This window comes from Centropristis striata, chromosome 6, assembly GCF_030273125.1.
Source record: "Centropristis striata isolate RG_2023a ecotype Rhode Island chromosome 6, C.striata_1.0, whole genome shotgun sequence".
Taxonomy (NCBI): Eukaryota; Metazoa; Chordata; class Actinopteri; order Perciformes; family Serranidae; genus Centropristis; species Centropristis striata.
In genome coordinates this window covers 28,230,784-28,251,980 of record NC_081522.1, presented here as the reverse complement: position 1 = coordinate 28,251,980, position 21,197 = coordinate 28,230,784, and the positions used below count along the sequence as shown (strand labels likewise).

General features: G+C 39.0%; 1 protein-coding gene across 2 annotated transcripts in view; it reads left to right on the top strand.

Annotated features, from left to right (window-relative positions):
* Nucleotides 1–9,201: 9,201 nt before the first annotated feature.
* The window catches only part of mical2b (microtubule associated monooxygenase, calponin and LIM domain containing 2b), an 87,120-nt gene continuing 75,124 nt past the window's right edge, over nucleotides 9,202–21,197 (top strand). For both annotated transcript variants that reach the window (XM_059335011.1, XM_059335010.1), the window contains exon 1: nucleotides 9,202–9,385. The gene's annotated coding sequence lies outside the window, so the exon portion shown is untranslated. The remainder of the gene's footprint in view (nucleotides 9,386–21,197) is intronic.

Below are 21,197 nucleotides of genomic sequence, written 5' to 3'. Positions count from 1 at the left end.
ATCACTTGTGAGAAATTTGGGACAGATTGGACAATGTATGGTCAAGTTATATGGTCTCGTGTTTTATGGCGAGACGCCATATTTTGGCACCATGCCACGCCCACATAGTGTGACAGGCGGTAAAGATTTATACAACTTCTGATCCCAAAGGCCTTGTGATGGTACTGACCAAGTTTGAAGTAAATCGGGTGAAATGGCCAAAAACGATGACAAGTGCGATATTCAAACCAAGATGGCGGACTTCCTGTTGGGTTTGAGGTATGGGTCCAAGAGGCTTTTTGGTGCGTCTCCACATGATTCATGTGTGTACCAAATTTCGTGTCTCTACGTGAAACCTACTGCAAGGGCTAAGTATAAAACAAGTTACTTCCTGTAGCCAGCAGGGGGCGCTATGACTGTGTGTCAATATTGATATGTGGGTGTGTTCAGGGCTGGACCCTCATCAAATATGAGAAATTTGGGACAGATTGGACAATGTATGGTCAAGTTATACAGTCTCGTGTGTTATGGCGAGACGGCATATTTTGCCGCCATGCCAAGCCCACATAGTGTGACAGGCGGTAAAGCTTTCAATAACTTTTGATCCCAAAGGCCTTGTGATGGTACTGACCAACTTTGAAGTCAATCAGGTTAAATCTCTAAGAGGAGTTCATTAAAATATGAAATGTGGTCATTTAATGAAAGTGGGCGTGGATATAGCATAAGAGGCGGGGCTTTATGAATTATTATGATTTAGATGTGTTAAGGACTGGACTCTGATGAAGCATGAGAAGTTTGGAGCAGATCGGACAAAGAATGGAGAAGTTATGCCGATCTCGTGTTTTATGGCGAGATGCCATATTTTGGCGCCATGCCACGCCCACATAGTGTGACTGTCGGTAAAGATTTGAATAACGTTTGATCCCAAAGGCCTTGTGATGGTACTGACCAACTTTGAAGTCAATCAGGTTAAATCTGTAGGAGGAGTTCATTAAAATATGAAATGTGGTCATTTAATGAAAGGGGGCGTGGATAAAGCATAAGGGGCGGGGCTTTATGAAAAAATTGTTATGTAGAAGTGTTAAGGGCTGTACTCTGATGAAGCATGGGAAGTTTGGAGCAGATGGGACAAAGAATGGAGAAGTTATAACGATCTCGTGTTTTATGGCGAGACGCCATCTTTTGGCGCCATGCCACGCCCACATATTGTGAAGGTCAGTAAAGGTGTTGATAAATTGTGTTCCCCAAAGCCTTGTGATGGTACTGACCAAGTTAGAAGTCAATGGGATTAAATCTGTTGGAGAAGTTATGTAAAGTATGCAACGTGGTCATTTTATGAAAGGGGGCGTGGATAAAGCATAAGGGGCGGGGCTTTGTGAAAAAATTGTGATGTAGAAGTGTTAAGGGCTGTACTCTGATGAAGCATGAGACATTTGGAGCAGATGGGACAAAGAATGGAAAAGTTATAATGATTTCGTGTTTTATGGCGAGACGCCATATTTTGGCGCCATGCCACGCCCACATATTGTGAAGGTCAGTAAAGGTGTTGATAAGTTGTGTTCCCCAAAGCCTTGTGATGGTACTGACCAAGTTTGAAGTAAACTAACCCTAGCCCTAACCCTAACCCTAACCCTAACCCTAATTAGGGTTAGGGTTAGGGTTAGCCACAACCCTAACCCTAACCCTAACCTTAATTAGGGTTAGGGTTAGCCACAACCCTAACCCTAACCCTAACCTTAATTAGGGTTAGGGTTAGCCACAACCCTAACCCTAACCCTAACCTTAATTAGGGTTAGGGTTAGCCACAACCCTAACCCTAACCTTAATTAGGGTTAGGGTTAGCCACAACCCTAACCCTAACCCTAATTAGGGTTAGGGTTAGGGCTAGGGTTAGTTTACTTCAAACTTGGTCAGTACCATCACAAGGCTTTGGGGAACACAACTTATCAACACCTTTACTGACTTTCACAATATGTGGGCGTGGCATGGTGCCAAAATATGGCGTCTCGCCATAAAACACGAGATCGTTATAACTTCTCCATTCTTTTTCCGATCTGCTCCAAACTTCTCATGCTTCATCAGAGTCCAGCCCTTAACACTTCTAAATCATAATATTTCATAAAGCCCCGCCCCTTATGCTATATCCACGCCCCCTTTCATTAAATGACCACATTTCATATTTTAATGAACTCCTCCTACAGATTTAACCTGATTGACTTCAAAGTTGGTCAGTACCATCACAAGGCCTTTGGGATCAAAAGTTATGCAAATCTTTACCGACAGTCACACGATGTGGGCGTGGCATGGAGCCAAAATATGGCGTCTCGCCATAAAACACGAGATCGTTATAACTTTTCCATTCTTTGTCCCATCTGCTCCAAACTTCTCATGCTTCATCAGAGTCCAGCCCTTAACACTTCTACATAACAATTTTTTCATAAAGCCCCACCCCTTATGCTTTATCCACGCCCCCTTTCATAAAATGACCACGTTGCATACTTTACATAACTTCTCCAACAGATTTAATCCCATTGACTTCAAACTTGGTCAGTACCATCACAAGGCTTTGGAGAACACAACTTATCAACACCTTTACTGACCTTCACAATATGTGGGCGTGGCATGGCGCCAAAATATGGCGTCTCGCCATAAAACAAGAGATCGTTAAAACTTTTCCATTCTTTGTCCCATCTGCTCCAAACTTCTCATGCTTCATCAGAGTCCAGCCCTTAACACTTCTACATAACAATATTTCATAAAGCCCCGCCCCTTATGCTATATCCACGCCTCCTACAGATTTAACATCCTTGATTTCAAACTTGGTCAGTACCATCACAAGGCCTTTGGGAACAAAAGTTCTCAAAAACTTTACTGACCCTCACACTATGTGGGCGTGGCATGGCGGCAAGATATGGCGTCTCGCCATCTAACACCAGACTGGCTAACTTGACCATGGGGCGGCTGTGGCTCAGTTGGTAGAGTGGGTTGCCCCCCAACCGAAGGGTTGGTGGTTCGATCCCTGACCGTCGCAGCCTACATGTCGTAGTATCCTTGAGCAAGATACTGAACCCCAAATTGCTCCCGATGCTGTGTCATCAGTGTGTGAATGAGTTCCCAATGGTGGCAGGTGGCACTGTTTAGGGTAGCCTCTGCCACCAGTATGAATGTGTGTGTGAAAGGGTGAATGAGCGCAGTCTGTAGTGTAAAGCGGAGGTGCTTTGAGTGGTCGCAAAGCGACTAGAAAAGCGATATATAAGTGCAGGTCCATTTACCATTTACCATACATTGTTCAATCTGTCCCAAATTTCACACACGTAATTAGGGTCCAGCCCGGAACACACCCACATGTCAATATTGACACACAGTCAAAGCGCACCGGCTGGTAACAGCAAGTTACATGTTTTACACCTACCCCGAGTACCGTGGTATGAGACACGCCATTTGGTACGCATAGGGACTGAGCCCACATCGTCGCGCCTGACGTGGCCTCCCCCGACGGCTCCACTCTGCTGGGTCCCGTTCAGTCCTGTTTACAGGTCTAGTTATTAGGGACCGAGCACTGAAAGTGCGAGGAACCTATTGTAATTGGTCCGTCTATTATTATTATTCTTTGTCTTCCGGAAAATGAATCGCCTTTTTGGGGCCTTTATCATATCCAAAAACTCTGCATTTTTGGAATATCAATACATCTCCGCTGAAATTTACGTATTCTAGTGGTCCCGGGAATGGGCGTGGCAAAATGACTCAACAGCGCCCCCTCGAAAATCAAGAGTGTGACCGTCGGTAAATATTTATACAACTTTTGATCCCAAAGGCCTTGTGATGCTACTGACCAAATTTGAAGGCAATTGGGTGAAATCTGTAGGAGGAGTTTGTTAAAGTATGCGGCGTGGAAATGGCGAAAACTCCATATTCAATCCAAGATGGCCGACTTCCTGTACATTTTTGGGTATGGCTTCTTGAGACTTTTTGGTGCGTCTTCCCATGATACATGTGTGTACCAAATTTCGTGTCACTACGACAAACTTGTGTGAGGGGCTGCATTCTAGGGGGTGCTAGTAGGTCATTTTGCCACGCCCATTTCTGAAACCTATAAAATACGTACATTTTCAACACCATTGAATTTTGGTGCGAGTTTGGTGAGTTTTTGAATATGATAAAGGCATAAAAAAGGCGATTCATTTGTCGAAATAATAATAATAGACGGACCAATTACAATAGGGTCCTCTCACCTTCAGTGCTCGGTCCCTAATTATAAGGTTGTTTAATAGGGAAATTAATATCTAGATAGTGATTAAACAAGTAAACAAGTGAGATAAAATGATATTAAGACTAAAATATAACATTACTTTACAATATTAAATCTAAAAAATACACAAATCTTTGCGTAGGGTTTTAAAACACTTTTAAATACACTGATAACAAATTCCTTTTGAAAACGTTTATTCACTGAAAACAAAATATAGTTGAAAGAAGTGAACAACATTGTAGTTACTGCACTCTGTTTGTGCATCACTATTAGCACCTTTTACAGCAATGCAAAACCAGAGTGCAGCAACTAAATTTTTGGGATCAAAGGTTAAATAAATCGTTTGATTGTTTAGCATAAAAATGACATCATCAATACATGTAGAAATAAGTGCAATATCACTTACCTACCTATTACCTTTTGGCTGGCCAGTTAAAAAACATTTAAAAAACTTCAAAGCAGTTTTTCTCAGTTTTGCTCTTTGCGCAATTACTGCAGTTAGACTTTGTAGGGCAGAATATTTCTGATAACTCACTTTCTGTAAATGAGCCAAAAGAAATTAGCAACCACTGATATACTGCTTACATACTGTACTCCCCTCTTTGTGTGTGTGTGTGTGTGTGTGTGTGTGGAACGGAGAGCATGTTAGACACAAGTGCAGTTTTCTTGTGATTTCAGAAGACAGCTGTCAGGGAGCAATAAAAAAAGTTCCGCCATGCAGCTGGTGTAGTGAGAAGGCTGTGTGTGTGAGTTGGTGGCAGGGAGGGGGGCATTTTAAAGTGCAAGGAGGTATTAGAAAGTGTTTCTCATTTTGCATGGTGAAACACATGCTTTCTTGCTTTTTGCTTTCCAGTGTTAAGTACTGATGTTGGTGCCTTTATCTGGTCAACACATGTAGTTGTGTCTGCTTATTTGTATAATGTTGAAATCCTAGAAAGTACAACCTATCATACACTCACCAGCCACTTTACTAGCTAGCAAGGTATACCTAATAAAGTGGCGATGTGGTCTTCTGCTGCTGCTTCAAGGTTGGGCGTGTTGTGCGTTCAGAGATGGTCTTCTGCAGACCTTGGTTGTAACCAGTGGTTATTAGGGCCACGGGGCAATCGCACCGAGCACTGGTCCCATACAGCAATAGCTGTAGGGACCAGTTATACTGTGGTTATACTGTTATACTGTGGATTTCTTCTTCTTCCTCTTCCGGACGCAATTTCGTCCCACTACTAGTCCTACAACTTGAAGAATTGCAGGACAAATTATATATCAAAACGTGCGGTTTGATCAGGATCGGTGTGCTATTACTGTTCTCTACAGAATATGAATTTTTCGCGACTTACGTCGCGAAAAATTCATATTCTGTCCAAACTGCAAAATTCAAATCAATTCAAACTGGTCCAAATTCAAACTGCCCAAAATTTTGCATTGAAATGAATGGGACGGCCGAAAAAAAATGAGCGAAAAAGAACAATAATTGGAGATTTTTAAACGTCTACTTCTCCGGCATAATTTCACCTAGAGACTCCATTTAAAGATTGAGATTTAAAAAAAAACAACCAATGTGACACAATAGTTGTGCGGTTCTGTTTTACCTCCACAGGAAGGTCAGAGGTCAGCCTCAGAGACTCTGTGCACTAGTTAATGCTGAGGGATGGATTCACTTTGGTTTACTGCAATCACCAATCTGGAGAATAAAGCGAAAGTAAATAAAATCTGCAACAGTAAAAGAACAGAACTCCTGAGCCTAACAGGATGATTTTTGAACTTTGCATGAAATATTCAATCACTAAAAGATATAAAATCTACCACTGTGACCACTATGTGTCTGATAGAGTGACAACAAAGTCAACCAAGTCGGCTATTAAGTGTTTGCAGAAAGATGATATGACAGACACATCCTGTGTGTGCTTTGCTGTTGTTACCTCTGTGATATGTTATGCTGACTGAGAAAAATCCACTTGACAGTCGAAATGGACACCAGCCCAAGTTTAACACTTGGATTCCTATTGGATGTCTTTTTTTAAGGCTGTCGGAAGCGCAGCTTTTTCAAATTCTGCTGCAGCAGTGTGAAGTTAGCCACACACAGACAGAGCAGTACCGGACATGGGCGAATTTACTTTCAAAATAAAAGACAGTACGTAATTAGAGGGCAGCAACACATCTTTGCTACATCTAGTCTGTTGCACGTTTCATCAGAAGAAGAAAAATTCAAACAAAGGGCTAAATGGGCCAAATGCAGGCTTACACATTAATTGTTACCATAAAACAAGTACCAAAAACATTTATTTATTACTATATTTGTTTATAATTTTATTGTATTTTAATAACTACAACACTTTGGTCAACTGAGGTTGTTTTTAAATGTGTTCTATAAATAAACTTTGACTTGACTTGACGTTACAGTAGGACCGCACAATTTTGGAAATATTTAGAATTTGGGATATTTTGATATTTTGACTGATATTGCAACTATAATTTTATTCACAACGTAGTACAGAGTGGTTATTTTTTGCATCATTATTCACATATTTATTAGAAAATATATTAAAATGTTCATGGTGTGATTTGCAGCACCACAATAATAATTCAGAATGGTGTTTTGGTTTTGACACATATTTGCCTTTAACAAAATTACACCTTCCTGTGGTTTTCATATTTCGGTACTCTGCTTTGATTAATTGTGCAATAAAAGCTTGTGTATATATATTAAAAAACATAATTCTCACTGTACTGCACTTTCAAAATAAAAAAAAAGAATTGTGCACAAAAATGAAAAATGTCATTGTCGTACTAAAAAACAATTGTTATCGTAGGTAAGTCTTCATCACAAATGAGATGTAGTCTGGAGACCACCTATTCATTTTTCCGTAGAGGAGCCGTAGTTTACGATCGTCCAGAGCTGTTTATTGTCCATCATAATCGTCTGTATGTAGCTCTTAGCCAATCGTATCAATTATACCAGATGACGTTAGCCTGGCTAACGCCAGACTATATCACAAATGAGATATAAATCAAGGCGATCAATGGCGAGACGACCACAACGACCGGGGTCTCGCTAAACCCCATTAGCTTAGCCACTAACGGGGCTAGTTGGTAGATTAGGCTTTTGCCAAATCCTGTTGGAAGCAAGGCTAAAACATCCTTTTTGGTGGTGATAGAGTGTAAAGCAAAACGTTGTTTTTCTTTTAAAATAAACTTTTGCTCTAAACTATCTAGAACACTGTCTACAGCTAGAACAAAAGAGAGCTTCACGTCTGCTGCAGCCATGTTGGATCCGTAAGCAAACTACAAGCTTCCGTCTGTCGAATAGTACGCGTCATCGTCTTGCCGTCCCTCCCCGTTCTGTGATTAGATAGCAAAAGCAGGGCTAAGAATCGGTCATGGACACCATGAACTTGCAGTTCCAAACGAAACCGAGCGCGCAAATCAGCATGGGTATACCCAGGCTAGGTAAGGCTCATTGTGTTAGAATAATTTGAATATTATACTTGTTGAAAATGAAATGTTACTGTCTTCCTCTCTTTTCCTCTTTGACATTTTTCTCCCAACAGTCATCACAGGTCACTATGCATGCGTAATTCACTGAACCTTGATAATGTCTATCTCTATGCATTTATATTAATCAGGTAATATGATTTTGATACATTGATTGTGTTTGTGTGTTAATTTTGATGTAGAAAACTATGATTACTTTAATTACATATATTCCATTTGCTTAAACTAATTAAGATTCTATAATCACAAAAAATAGTATTGTCTGTCTTATATTTTTTAACCTTTAAAAGAACATGTAGAACTCTGAAGAATAGTTGTTATATTTCTGTAGAACATAATAAGGCAGTATGTTCGTCATAACAAGTTTGTTAGCAGGCCACAAGGCCTTGTCCTGGGTAGCAGTGATTGTTTTGCCCAGGTGGCCTGATGTGTGACGGTATGAAAGAAGACTGGCGAATCAGCGGAGGGGGAAGGCTGGACTTCCTGGAAGAAATCTACCTTCATTGATATAATTAAACTATGTTAGTGTAAAACTGGGGTTTTTTGCAGGAGTAGAGACGAGGTTTTCAGACTTCATGACCTGAAACCTGTCTGTGTGTATCAGGGACAGTTAAACTGATTCCTAAAGTGAATCCCAGAGCTCTGTAATTCACATTTCTTGACGTATTGTAATAAAACTATGTTAAACTGAGAACTCGGACGACTCCAGCTCATCATTTCCCCATCAAAGACTGCGCAGAAATAATTGGTGAGGTATTTTCCTGTTGGTGTCAGATAATTCAATTTTGAAGGTTTACTCATGCAATTTTTCTAACAATTGTTTCAAGCAATGTATTTGTATCTTCCAAAATTACTTAAATGAGATGTTTACATAAGCTAAAATAAAGGTTTTGAATGTTTACATGTCATCTTTGCTGTTTCTTACCTATTTTTTGTTTGAACAATATCTCATTGTACACAAAAGGAACCCAGAATGTGTACATTGTTTAGTAGCCTAGTTTAATTGTGCAATAAAAGCTTGTGTGTGTGTGTGTGTGTGTGTGTGTATATATATATATATATGTATGTGCAATAAAAGCTTGTATATATATATTTAAAAAAGATAATTCTCACCGTACTGCACTTTCAAAATAAAAAAAGTAATTGTGCACAAAACTGACAAATGTCATTGTCGTACAAAAATAATTGTTATTGTTGATAAGTCTCATTGTTTCAATGAGCCTACTTAAATGAGATGTTTAAATAAGCTAAAATAAAGGTTTTGAATGCTTAAATATCATCTTGGTCGTTTTTTAATGTGCCCCTCTGATAAAACACTGCCCTCCACAGTAAAATCGGTCTAGAACCGCCGCTGACTCAACCACTTCTCTAATCATTAATGGTGAGTTTTATTTTAGGAAAACACCAACCGGAAGTCAGCTCTCTCTGCTGTCTCCGGCTTTGTCTTGAGTCTACAACACGGGGGGCAGTAGACACACACACGGCGGCTATCATGTGAGGAACAGGTCGGTGAAGAGAAGCACCACAGCGCTGACATTACGGCTGTTTTTATCAACTTGTGGGGATAGTTTGTGACTTCCACTGCCTTCAGCCTGTGGATACGAGTCGTTGTGCTCCTGTTCCCCACATAGACTGTATAAGGTTCTCCATGGACTCTGCTGCGGGGTAAGTAGCTGAGAGCCGCACTTTCCTCTCTGAGCGTGAGTGCACGACTGAGCGCTTATCAGGAATGTTATGTTGAAATGCTTCATATGTGACATTCAGCTCTTACACTGTCGGGAAAATGCCTTGTTTTTTGTTTTCCGTGTGTAGTGTTTGATGAAGCTATGGGACATTGACGCTGTGGATCAATTATTTATTCCTGACTCGTTAAATAGAGGTGCAACAGGTGACTGTGTGTGCAGGCCCCATTCAAAGGTGCTCAATGGGTTTAAAAAATCAGTTTATGATGAACAAACAAATCTGGAAACTATTGAATTAGTGTAACGAATAGTTTTTGTAGCATTTAAGCCTTAAATACATGATTGTCAGATAAAAAAGGGAAGCGTAAAATAAGTTTTGCTTGATTTTACCTGCACTCTACCTCTGGAAGGGGTTTTAAGGAAAGGTTGCTGCTAATCATTTCCCACCAGCTGCAAAAATTCCTCTGGAACAAGCTGCAAAGACAGATAGGACATCAAAGAGGGTTTCATAGTGTGAAAGCACATTGGTCGACTGAGTTTAGCAGAATAATCTTGCATCACAATCTTTTAAATTTTCCCTGAGTGGTGCATGTGAAATTGTGGTATTAGGTAGTGATACACACGCGTGTCCCTGCTGTTATTGCCCACCTGATTCCTGTGAGGTGTCTCCAGGTCCTCAGGGACCTGTAACCCAGTCAGGCGAGATGGCTCCTCTCATAGAACCTGCAGTTGTGGTGGACTGTTGTTACAGGAGTTCACTCAAATTGCACTTGAGTAATATAATGAATTAATTAAACTGGATTCAACCCTAATGAGTGCTTCCCCTTTTTAAAAAATACATAACCCTGCCAAGCAGTGCAGAGGACAGAACGTCTTGCTGCTGAAGGCTGTGTGTGTTAAGCAGAGATAACCAGGCCTCCACTGGTCACCGAATGAGTTTTATGGGTCCATTCATATACATTTATAGATTTGAGCTAAATAAGCATTAGAGCAATTGTTGTAAGTAGCTTATAGTTGCTGAATGTGAGAGTTGGTTAGAAACAGCTTGGTCAGCATAAAGGGCTCATGGTTCAGAGGTCCAGGACTTGGACAAATCCTTGTTAAATGGTGGTTTTAAACAGGGGTTATTGTAGAAAAAAAGCCAGTGTTACCTTGTTGCTGCTGTTCCTACACCATTACTGCTGACTAAACCATGCGAGCACAACATTTTTTTTTCTACCACTTTTCCAGCAAAGGGTTGTTTCTTTACATGTGCTTCTGTGACCCAACAGATGTCTGCTGTCTACCAAGACAAATAAAAAATGTTCCCATGGCAAAATTTTAAAAATACAATAATTTATCATTTTTCTTATGGTGATGAAAACAAATATAGGGATATCTGGATACAAAATTACTAATTTGATAATAACAAGTACTCAGGCTGAGCGATATGACAAAATATATCACCTAAACGATATAAAAATGCTTGTTATATATATTTTTCTGTTATGTTTGTATTACAATGTCAAAAACCAGCAGGCAAATTGCGTTACAGCAAGATTTAAGTCATTTAGTTTGCGCTTTAAGTTCCGATCCTTTCAGGTGGGGGCAAAGCTGGAGCGGACATAGAGATGCTGTTTTGGAGTAGGGATGGGAATAATTAATCAATGATTGATTAATAGTCGTTAAGAATTTGTTCGATCACGAAACATGGCCGAGCGTTCAGTTCTGCGGCCTTACCTGAGTAAGACAATGAGCCGAAAAATAAAGTTGGATAAAGCTACAGTTTGCAAACTGAAAGTTGCAATAACAATTATAAAACACACAGAAATACAAGAGTTATAATTTGAGCAAACTAGCTTACTGTATTATACCTTGCTAGCATTAATTAGTAGGTTTCATTTTATCCAAAACTTACTTAACTAATCAAGATTACTCTAAAAACTAACCTCCTGCCTCTTTGGGGGCTAAAACATTGAACTTCTTGAAGTTATCTTTACAGTATAATCTCACTCAATTTAGTTTTATGATAGACAGGAAGTCTCTTTAGTCCTTTCAAAATAAAAGCGTCCTTTACCAAAACAGGCTTTTGGACAGAACTGTATAAATGTTTTTTATTTTGTGCATATATGCATGCAACGATTAATCGATTATTTGATCGTTAACGTTATAGATAATTGAGTTGGCAGGTTTCTTCCAAATGCCCATCCCTATTTTGGAGCATACAAAAATAGGCCTTAGTTATTTCATATCGTCAGTTCATTATCCGAATAACCAGAAAAGATGCTATATCGTGATTTATATAGTTATTGAGATCTATAAATGACCTATATCTGGATAGAAGATTTTGGCCATATCGCCCAGCCCTACCTGAAGGGTTTTTCTTGTTAACAATAAAAAAATATGACTTGCATTAAGTGGCTTCCCACAAACACATATGTATCCTTGAGATCTAACAAATTAGTCATATTTTTTTCATAAAACACAGGCTAAGACAGTTTTTTAAAAAATTTCACTTTCAGCCATGCTTGTTGCTGTACGTAACAGTATGATGTCATTGTGTCAACTAGTCAGAATATTGCCATTTGGTATTATGGTGATAATATTTTTTGAGGAGTTTTTTCTTGTCTGCTGTGAGGGTCAAAGGACTGAAGGCTGTCATATCCTGCCCTTTGAGACATTTTGTGTTTCTGGGCTATATAAAATGAACTGAATTGAATTTATCTTATATGGCACAGCACTAACCTTGACTCAAACCTGGAGACAAACCTGTAGGGGTTCAAAGCATTGGACAGTAAGTTAATCATAGTGTTAGTTTGGCTCTTTTTACAGAAATGACTCTCCATGTGTTCATCAACTTTGTACCGTCTTTGTTGTTTGAGTGGCGCCACAGTTTGTCTCTCATCATCTTGCTTTTTATGCCCATGTCCTTGATACAGACTCCTTTGTGTTCACAAATCATAATTGAACTGAATATTTTACGCTTTGATCTTCACTCCCTACTGCGATGCAGCCAACGCTCAAGATGTTAATCTGACCATTTCATGTTGGCGTTTCCTACTTATCTCTACAATGATGCCTGTGGGGGAAAAAAAACAAGCCGTTGCACAAGCTGTCACTTCCTGGAATGAGCGGTTGACTTATAAGGGGGTGCCACTGCATGTATCAGCCCAGGGGGAGAAGCAGCAGGACAAAAATACACCAGGGAGCCGAGTGTCACTGGCTGACCAGTGGGCTGCTGTCAGATGAGAAAGGCCAAGTTGAGCGCCACTATGTCAGAGGATTTTTCAAAGGTTGGGTGGAGGACCAGAATTTGAGTTTTAGGATGAGGATTTCTGCCAGTGTAGTGAAAGCCTGATGGCCCACCAGGCCTGAGTTGACTAACCGAAAGGCCTAAGTATCAGGAAATATTCATAAATTATTGTTTTATGTGTTTTGTTTTTTTAAATGTACATGCATTATACAAGTAGCAAACTCCTCAAAGAAATGACTCATTGTGTAGGTTTTGTGTTTGAAATGCACATCTGTGGAATATCTTGAGTAACCGGGTCATAACTTCTGAAAAGAGACAATGCTGCTGAGTCTTTCTAATGCATTTTTTGAGCACCATAAGCAAAGTACCATCTTGTTCCATTTAAGTAGGGCTGCAGCAAATGATTATTTTCATTACTGAAAACAGCTTGTTATGTTTTTTTGCTTAGGAAATGACTTAAACGATTGATCGATTATCTAAATAGTTGGTGATCATTTTCTGGAGATCAACTAATTGATTAGTCAGCAAATTGTTGCAGCTGTAGTTTAACAGTAGAGTTGACTTTATATTTAAATGCGCCTCTTTTCAATGAATGTTGAAGGGTTTAGTGTCAAAGTCTGGAAACATTGAGACCCCTGTAGCCAGAGACTGGGCTAACATGCTGTGCACTCCAGGGGTCTAATACTTATTAGATCCTTTACTTCCAAATCCAACCCATAAAATGGGGACTTTAATTTAATCTAAATCAACATGCAGTCTGGACTAGAGATTAGGGGCCTTCATGGGCCCACACCCCAGCCTAGCGTGGCCCTGGCCTGTAGTCTTCAAGCCCTAATCCAGCACAGCCTGACAGAGCCTGTAAGTTTTGCAGCCCTAGCCCAACCTGACCTGATGCGACACTTAAATCTCTCTCTGTCCAGAAAAGTTTGAGACTGTCTGTTGCATCACAATGATACAACCAGTCATGACGGCAGGATTATTCGGACATAGGGCGCCAAAGGAATGAGTTCTTAAACCTCGAAGTAAGTTAGCATTTTAGCGCCCTGGGGTCTATCCTCTCAAACGCAATGAGGATTTTGAATGGGTTTTTGGGTTAAAATATGTGAGTATATACCCCCACTTGAGAATTTTTAAGTTTTTACATGTCCTTTAAAAGGCGGTTGCTAACAAGTGACTAAATGAGACTAATGGGACATTAAACTTCTTGGCGCTGGACACGGACAGGAACTCTCTCACTAGACCGCCTCACAGCCTCTAGTCGTGTTTTTCAGGGCTCTTGCAAACTCTTGTAGATTGTAAATAAACAATCTATTCACTAGCTTGTCAAAACTGCTGGTTGGCTTGTCGAAGATTGTCTTAAGGATAACGGCTGTGATGTGACGTTAAAGTCATGCGACCGTGGTGTAGTTCACTATAGCATAACGTTAGCTTTTTACTTCTGTCGGCTGCATTAACGCTTCAAACATCATAAAAGTGGTGTTCATTTGTGAAGATTATCCTGCTGAACAAAATGCGTAAGCATCAGAAACATGTGTATGTCACAGAGCTTACTTTCTGCAATGATGCAAAATCTAATGCAAAAATCCCATAGGAGAATTCTCAATAGACCCCATGGTGATCTTGGCCTCCAAAAATATGTAATTTAATTTGCTGTCTATTTGGACATCCAATCAAGTTAATTAGTGTCAACAAAATGTGGATATCATAAATTAGCATTTATAGCACAGCTGTAGAGAAATAATAGTGGTGTGCTGGTTACTTCAAGACACCTTGAAACTTAACAAGTCATTGTGTCCTCCGGATGCTGTGCAATGTGGACACACTGTATGGCCTATCATGTCACAACTGCTGGCAAATTGCAGGTCTAATCCAACTCCAAACGTCTACAATGGGTGGTGTTAATACTGTGAGGATTAAGGGTTTGATTTCAGGGCTCGCATGCACCAATTAAAGCCTATCTCAGTACAAGCAAACATATGGCCCTGTGTTACTCAAGACAAGCCACTGTAGTCCGTGCTGTAAGAGGGGCAGAGTGAGGCCTGGCTCATATTCGCACTCATAAACTTATATATAGTCCCAAAAAAATCTGAGTTCTAGACATGGATTTACTGTACCAGGTTAAGGTGGGCGGGGAAGATGTAGGACTGTAGATAAAAAGATGTTATAACTGACTGATATGCAGTTTCATTGTGGTGAAATTATGTTATCATTTCACATTTTTTTCTAATTGGATTATAACAAAAGCTATTGAAGCTTTTGCTCCCACTGCCTCTCTCTTCATACACCCATGGCCTTTCCCCTGTCCTGTTCACGAGTAAGAACGCTACAGTACAAGGGGTGCGCTATATCGTATCGTTCATGATACTACCACTTTATATTTTATATGATAAAACTAAATGCATATCGCAATAATGGAAACATTTCTACTTCTTGACGTAGTGATGTCATATCATTGCATTCAAAACTGAAGTTAAACTACAAAAGCACCAGCAACAAAATGTACTTAAAGTAACAAAAGTAAAAGTACTCGTCATGCAGAATGACCCCACTTAGATTGTTTTATATATTCTGTATATATTGTTGGATAATTATTTTTTATGCATTTATGTAAGCAGGATTTTACTGTGGTCAAGGTGACTCAAAAATCTTTATTTTTTTAATCTTCAATTTTCAGTATTTTGTAATACTAGTGTAGTGCCCGTAGAAAATATGTATTCGTAAAGTGGGAGATTAAGTAGATTTTTCAATTATGGCCAAATGATGTTGTGTGTGAAAGTGGGATGTACAATGAGCTGTAATACTCTTGCGTAGTCTCAATATACAAAAAGAAACTTAATCATTCAACATGGTTAGACATACATACATACAGACGCAGATATAGGAGGGAATAAGTTTACATGCAGCACAAACAGATGGATGTGAATAATGTGAGTAAGGGTTATTAGGTGTATTGTGGAATGTGTAGATTGATTGATAACTATTGTGTTTCATATATTGTGGCTTTTAGCAGGACACCGAAGGGAGTTGAACCCCTAATCGTGAATAACAGAATTTGCACATTACATGCAGGCCACTACAACTTCTGCAACTCCATAAAACACTTACTTTTCACAAGGTACACACCTTCTAGCACATACACATTGACCTTTGATATTCGCTGGAAACAATTAGAATATTATTGGAAAATCGAACCTTGTAGCGCACAGAAATACAGGTAGGCTAAATAGACTTAAAGATTAGATGAGTCATGTGTGGAAATCCAGAGTGAATTGTGTTACTGACCAGGTGTAGGCCTATCACACAATGGGGCGGAGCTCCCCTAAAAGGCGTCCGATCAGAAACTGTGCAATGCTGCAACACATCCTACGTAAATAATGATATTTTGAAAAATGGATTAAAAAATCTTCAAAATTGAGGATGCACACCTTCGTGCCATGCGCAAGCCACATACGAAATCTTAAATCAGTCTGAGTAACAGTCAGAGAGATATGCCCTACACACACACACACACACACTTGCTTTTATAGATAGATAGATTGTCAAGAATACCTTTATTGCAGAAAACCCCTGAAATATAGTGATATTCTTTTTGGGCCATATTGCCCACCCCTATACAGTACTGTTTGGATTGATTAGAGCCACTTTATTTGTTTCCCACTTTCAGAGCCAGGGAGGAATAACAGACCTCACCTCTAAAGTGATTTAACCGACTTATTGCAGGACTAAGATGTTATAAAAATAATCTCAGATTCTGTATACTACTGTGCATTTAGAGACGTTCCTGGGGGAGCCGAACGTCCACCTGCTGAGTGCTCTGTTAATCAGCAAGAGGGACGGTTGCATTTTAAATCCTTACTTACCTGTTTGTCGTCTCTTTTTCATGGATCTGACACCCTTACTCCCATTGTCATCTGCCTGCTCACCAAAACTTCACTCTGTGCTCCATGAGTATAGTTAGCGTTATGGATATGATTTGGATTTAAAGATAAGATGATAATGTTATTGATATTGTGATATTGTTGCACCATACAAAGACAGCTGCTATCCTGAGTTACTCCATGATTGGACGATATGGAAATGGAAACAATTGCCATTTGTCATAAAGCAATATGTATTACTATTAGAAATATGATTTTTGCTTACATTTTTTCTTATTTTAGCTGGTAGGTCTCAGGTTATATTTTATTTTGGTTGTTAATTAATATGTTTGAGCCAGTGGCAATCTTAAAATTAAAGTGTAGCAGTTGAACCATAGACTTTTTACAGTAAGATATTTAGGCATTACTGCAAAAACATGTAAATTCTCACATCTTTAGCATAAATTCCAAGTCTTAATATCTAAATATTTAAGATTATAACTAATTTGATGGAATAGGAAGTCTCCTATCAGTACAAATCATGTAGTGATTTCAGCAATGCCAATTTAGGTCTTGTCAATAAACCTTTCCTTTTTCAGTCATAGCCGATTGGTTTTATTGGTGTTTTACTACATGTTTGGACACTCTCTTGTGTTTTGATACAACCTTTGTACCAGGTAGCAATTAACACTATGCCCTTATTAGTAAAAGTGTGATACGGTCAGTCCTTAAAAGGAATCTTTAACCCCGACTCACACATTTGACTTGACGTTTGAACACAGACTTTGCTATCTCGCTCCCTATATATCTGTCGAGTTAGATTACAAACTGCTGTGAAAACCACATCAACAGTTCTTGGAGACACGATCATTCTTCACCTGATGGTATGTACAAACAGTAGTGTCTTTACATTGAGTGTGTTTCAAGCTAGGCCTGTCATTATAATTACTATATCGACTTATTTTTTTTTCTGGACTCAATATATTGACTTTTTGTGCTTTTTTGTGTTGTGTTTAAAGTAATGCTGTAAATGTTTGACAGGCAGTACGAATTGCCAAAAAAAACTATTTCCCAAGCAGCCATTCCAGCTGTTTATGTTATTTTAATAATAAAATAATATAATACATAATGATTGTCTCATTGCAATGTTTTGTTAACAGAGCCTGGAAGTCTATTTTTTGTTTTGGTTGTAGTTTATTTATTGTTTTATTTATCTAGGATATTTCTTTTCCACATTTCAATTCCAATGTTTAATATTCTCGAGATAAAAAAATTAATTGTTGTGGAAAAGGATGTACTGATAGTGCTCTAATTTTGTTATAAAACTAAAACAGCATTGATACAGGAATACTATCGTTTATCGTTATATTTTCTGGGAAAATATATCGTCTTAAAAATGTGTTATTGTGACAGGCCTATTTCAAGCTTAGTTGGGCTTGATTCCATGGAGCACCCATGCATCTGTGGTTTCTCCGTTTTAAGTTTTATTCCAACTGCAAAGACCAAAAGGTTAATATTTGCTCACATGTTTAAAAAGTGTCAAGATCCTATGGACTAATGAATAAATCATAATGCTTAGTTTTGTTATATTGTATGGAGAAAAACAATTTAATTACATTTTTTTCTTTATTTTACATTTAAGTTAATATTAATCTATGACATATTGTTTGTAACTGTTAATGTCTTTGTATAAAATTGCGGAGGTAGTCAAAAGTCAGTACTTAACATAATTTCAGAGCAGGTGTTGCCAGAACCAGATTTGCCAGAACCCTGCTTTTCATTTGCGTGTGCATTCAGAGTGATTTCCATGCATTTAAATGTTGGCTCTTTGGATGTTTCAATCACTCCCTGACATTTACATCTGATGAACCAGACAAGAGATGCAAATATGTTTCCCTGTTTGCTCATTTCCTCCTTCATATCAAGTGCTTTTCCACTTTCAAAAACAGGCCAGGGGATGAGCAGCAGTCAGTTTGTCAGACTTTTAGCAGACTTTCAGCCCACGGTGGCAAAAAAATCACAAAGAACGTAGAGATTCCAGTCTTCACAAAAAGGAGGAAAAAAATGGAAAATATCTATTTGAGAACTGAGGTTCAAATATTTTCCTACTTCAGTATCATCCTCTTATCTCTCTTTACCTTTCAATGCAGCTGTCAGGCTGCGCAGTAAATTTAGTATTAATTTTTCAAAATACAAATAACAGAATATGAGATTTGTAGGTGGCCTGCAAGAGACTTAAAACACAGTATGTTAAGTCACAGTTGATTTATGGTGCTCTGTCAGTCCCACTGATGCAAGAAGAGAACAAGTCATAACCCTGCTGCTAACTGGAGTTCAAGCATGGACAGTGTGAAACTGAAAATAGGATACGGCTGTACTTTACCCCCTGGGAAGTCTTGTCATATAACTCAGCTGTTGCCTCGTGGCTTTGTTTTATGCTGCCTTTATGTTTAGTATTGTTGTCCTTGTGGATATCTTCAGGGCTTTGAGTCTTTGGTTGTGAAGAGAAGTGCAGTTTTAATAAGGAACCTTTATTCGGAATATGATTTAACTTGAAGATCATACAAATTGTTACTATCCATATCTGTAAGGGAATACTTTTTTTTTTTTTTGAAAACAGTTCAGAAATTTGGGGAATTTTGCACAATATGAATACAAAATTGTACCTTTTAATAACTTAATTTTGGGGAACATAAACACAAAAATGCCATACTTAATCTTTTTCAATGTTTTCCACACAGTATATTTGTTGACCCACAATAACCTGCCAATATTATTGTGCATCAGACTTTAAAGCATAAGTTTGCACACAGCCCACACTATCACCACACTACTGAGTTACAGAGTCTAAAATCTGTCACTTAACACTCTAAGGATGGTGGCGCAGAATGGGAATATGACTTGGGCTGATAATTCAGTCCACATTTTTTTCCTTTAATCTCTGTATATCAAATCAAACGTACAAGCTTCCATGTTAAAACCCACACATTCACATCTGCATTTTTGCCTCCATTCTGTACTTTCTTGACATTTATTCTCCCACCCAGGGAATAACAAATATGTAGCTGATGAGCAGTTGCTCCCTCTTATCTGAGGGTTAAGTATGGGTGTGTTGCTCTGAGCTGTGGTCCACTCTAATGTGGCTTATAGATATTCACATGGACGTTTCCCCTCCGGAAAGCCTGTTGGCAGTTGATGTTGTATGTTGAATTAAAAAAGTAATCAAATTAAAAGTGGAAAGAGGAAACACCTTGTAAATTGGTCACATTATGATAGAAAAAGTGGTTACTGTGACGTTGGGGCACAACATATTGAATTATTTTAACCTAATCATAGTAACAAGAAAAAAGGTAAATGTTTAAACAAAATCTACATGTGCAGCATGATAAAGATTTGAAATGTTTCAAATACTGAAACAGTTTAAGTTGTAGTTGATGAGATAAAGTAGCAGTTAAAAGGGAAGGGTAGAAGTTTTTATTTTTTAGTGTAGGGACTAAATTCGTAATGTCAGAAAAAGGCTAAAGCAGTTGAGATGGCAGCGAATATGTGCATGATAAAAATACAGTTGGACCTTGAGTTGAAGTGGACGTGCTGAAGACCGTTGAAGTATATGCACTTGTTGTTATGGTAGTAATCAAAACTGAGGATGGCGTGCAAATACAGGATGCTGAGTGAGTCATGGGAGGAAGTAGGAAAATTGCTTTTCTGGTGGAATTATCCTGAAGCCTTAGCCTTGTGTTTGGAGAGGGCTGAGTTGAGGGTCATGTGAACAGGAGAGCTCTGTCTTAAATTGGAACTTTCCAAGTTCATAACCTCCTACACTTTATTACTTATGCTAAGGTAGATTAACATGGAGTTATATAAATATATCAGTTGTTTAAAGTCCCTCTCCATGTGGCCTGGTTGTGCTGCTCTTTTAACGGTAAGTCCAGATCCAGAATTTCTCAGGGAGGGAGGAAGAGTTTTCCTTTACTTTTTATGTGGCAAAATCTTCTTAAATGAAATATTAATAATAGCAGAATTTATAAATACTTTAAAAAGTTTCTGGGAACTTTAAAGAACTGCTGACTTCTGTAACCAAACGTTCAGTATTGCACCCATTTGGTATTTCTCTGGTGCAGTTAAATCCTTGTTTTCGGTTTGTTTGGTTGCACTCTGGTGCGCATCAAAACAACCAGCCCAAGATCACTTGCGAGAGAGGGTCTCGGTCTGTTTCCAAACTAACCCTAGTTAGTTCGATTGCATTCTGAAGGTAATCTAACCCAGTACAGGAATTGGACCAAAACAGAGCGGATTGTGGGCTCCTAATCAAATTGTGAGGTCCCATCATAGCTTAAAGATGAAAGTTGCATCCTTCAGTTTCACTCTGTAGGTTACCACTGAGCTAAAGCTAATTTCTCAGATCACGATAGAAGTGCATCAAGGCTCATCTTCTCTGATTCTACAGTTGTCTGATCGCAGCACATCTGTGGAAATAATGGATCAACACATTATTGACGACCCGGAGCTTCAACAGGAGCTCGTTCTAAGCGTTTCTTTCCAAATGTGTCCGGTAGGAACACCAGAGTAGGATTTTGGCCGGTATAATCAAAGGTACTCGGGTGGCGTTCAGCTCCATGTTTGTTCATTCATTCATTATCCTTAACCGCTTATCTGCACTTGGGTCGCGGGGGGCTGGAGCCAGGGCTACACCCTGGACAGGTCGT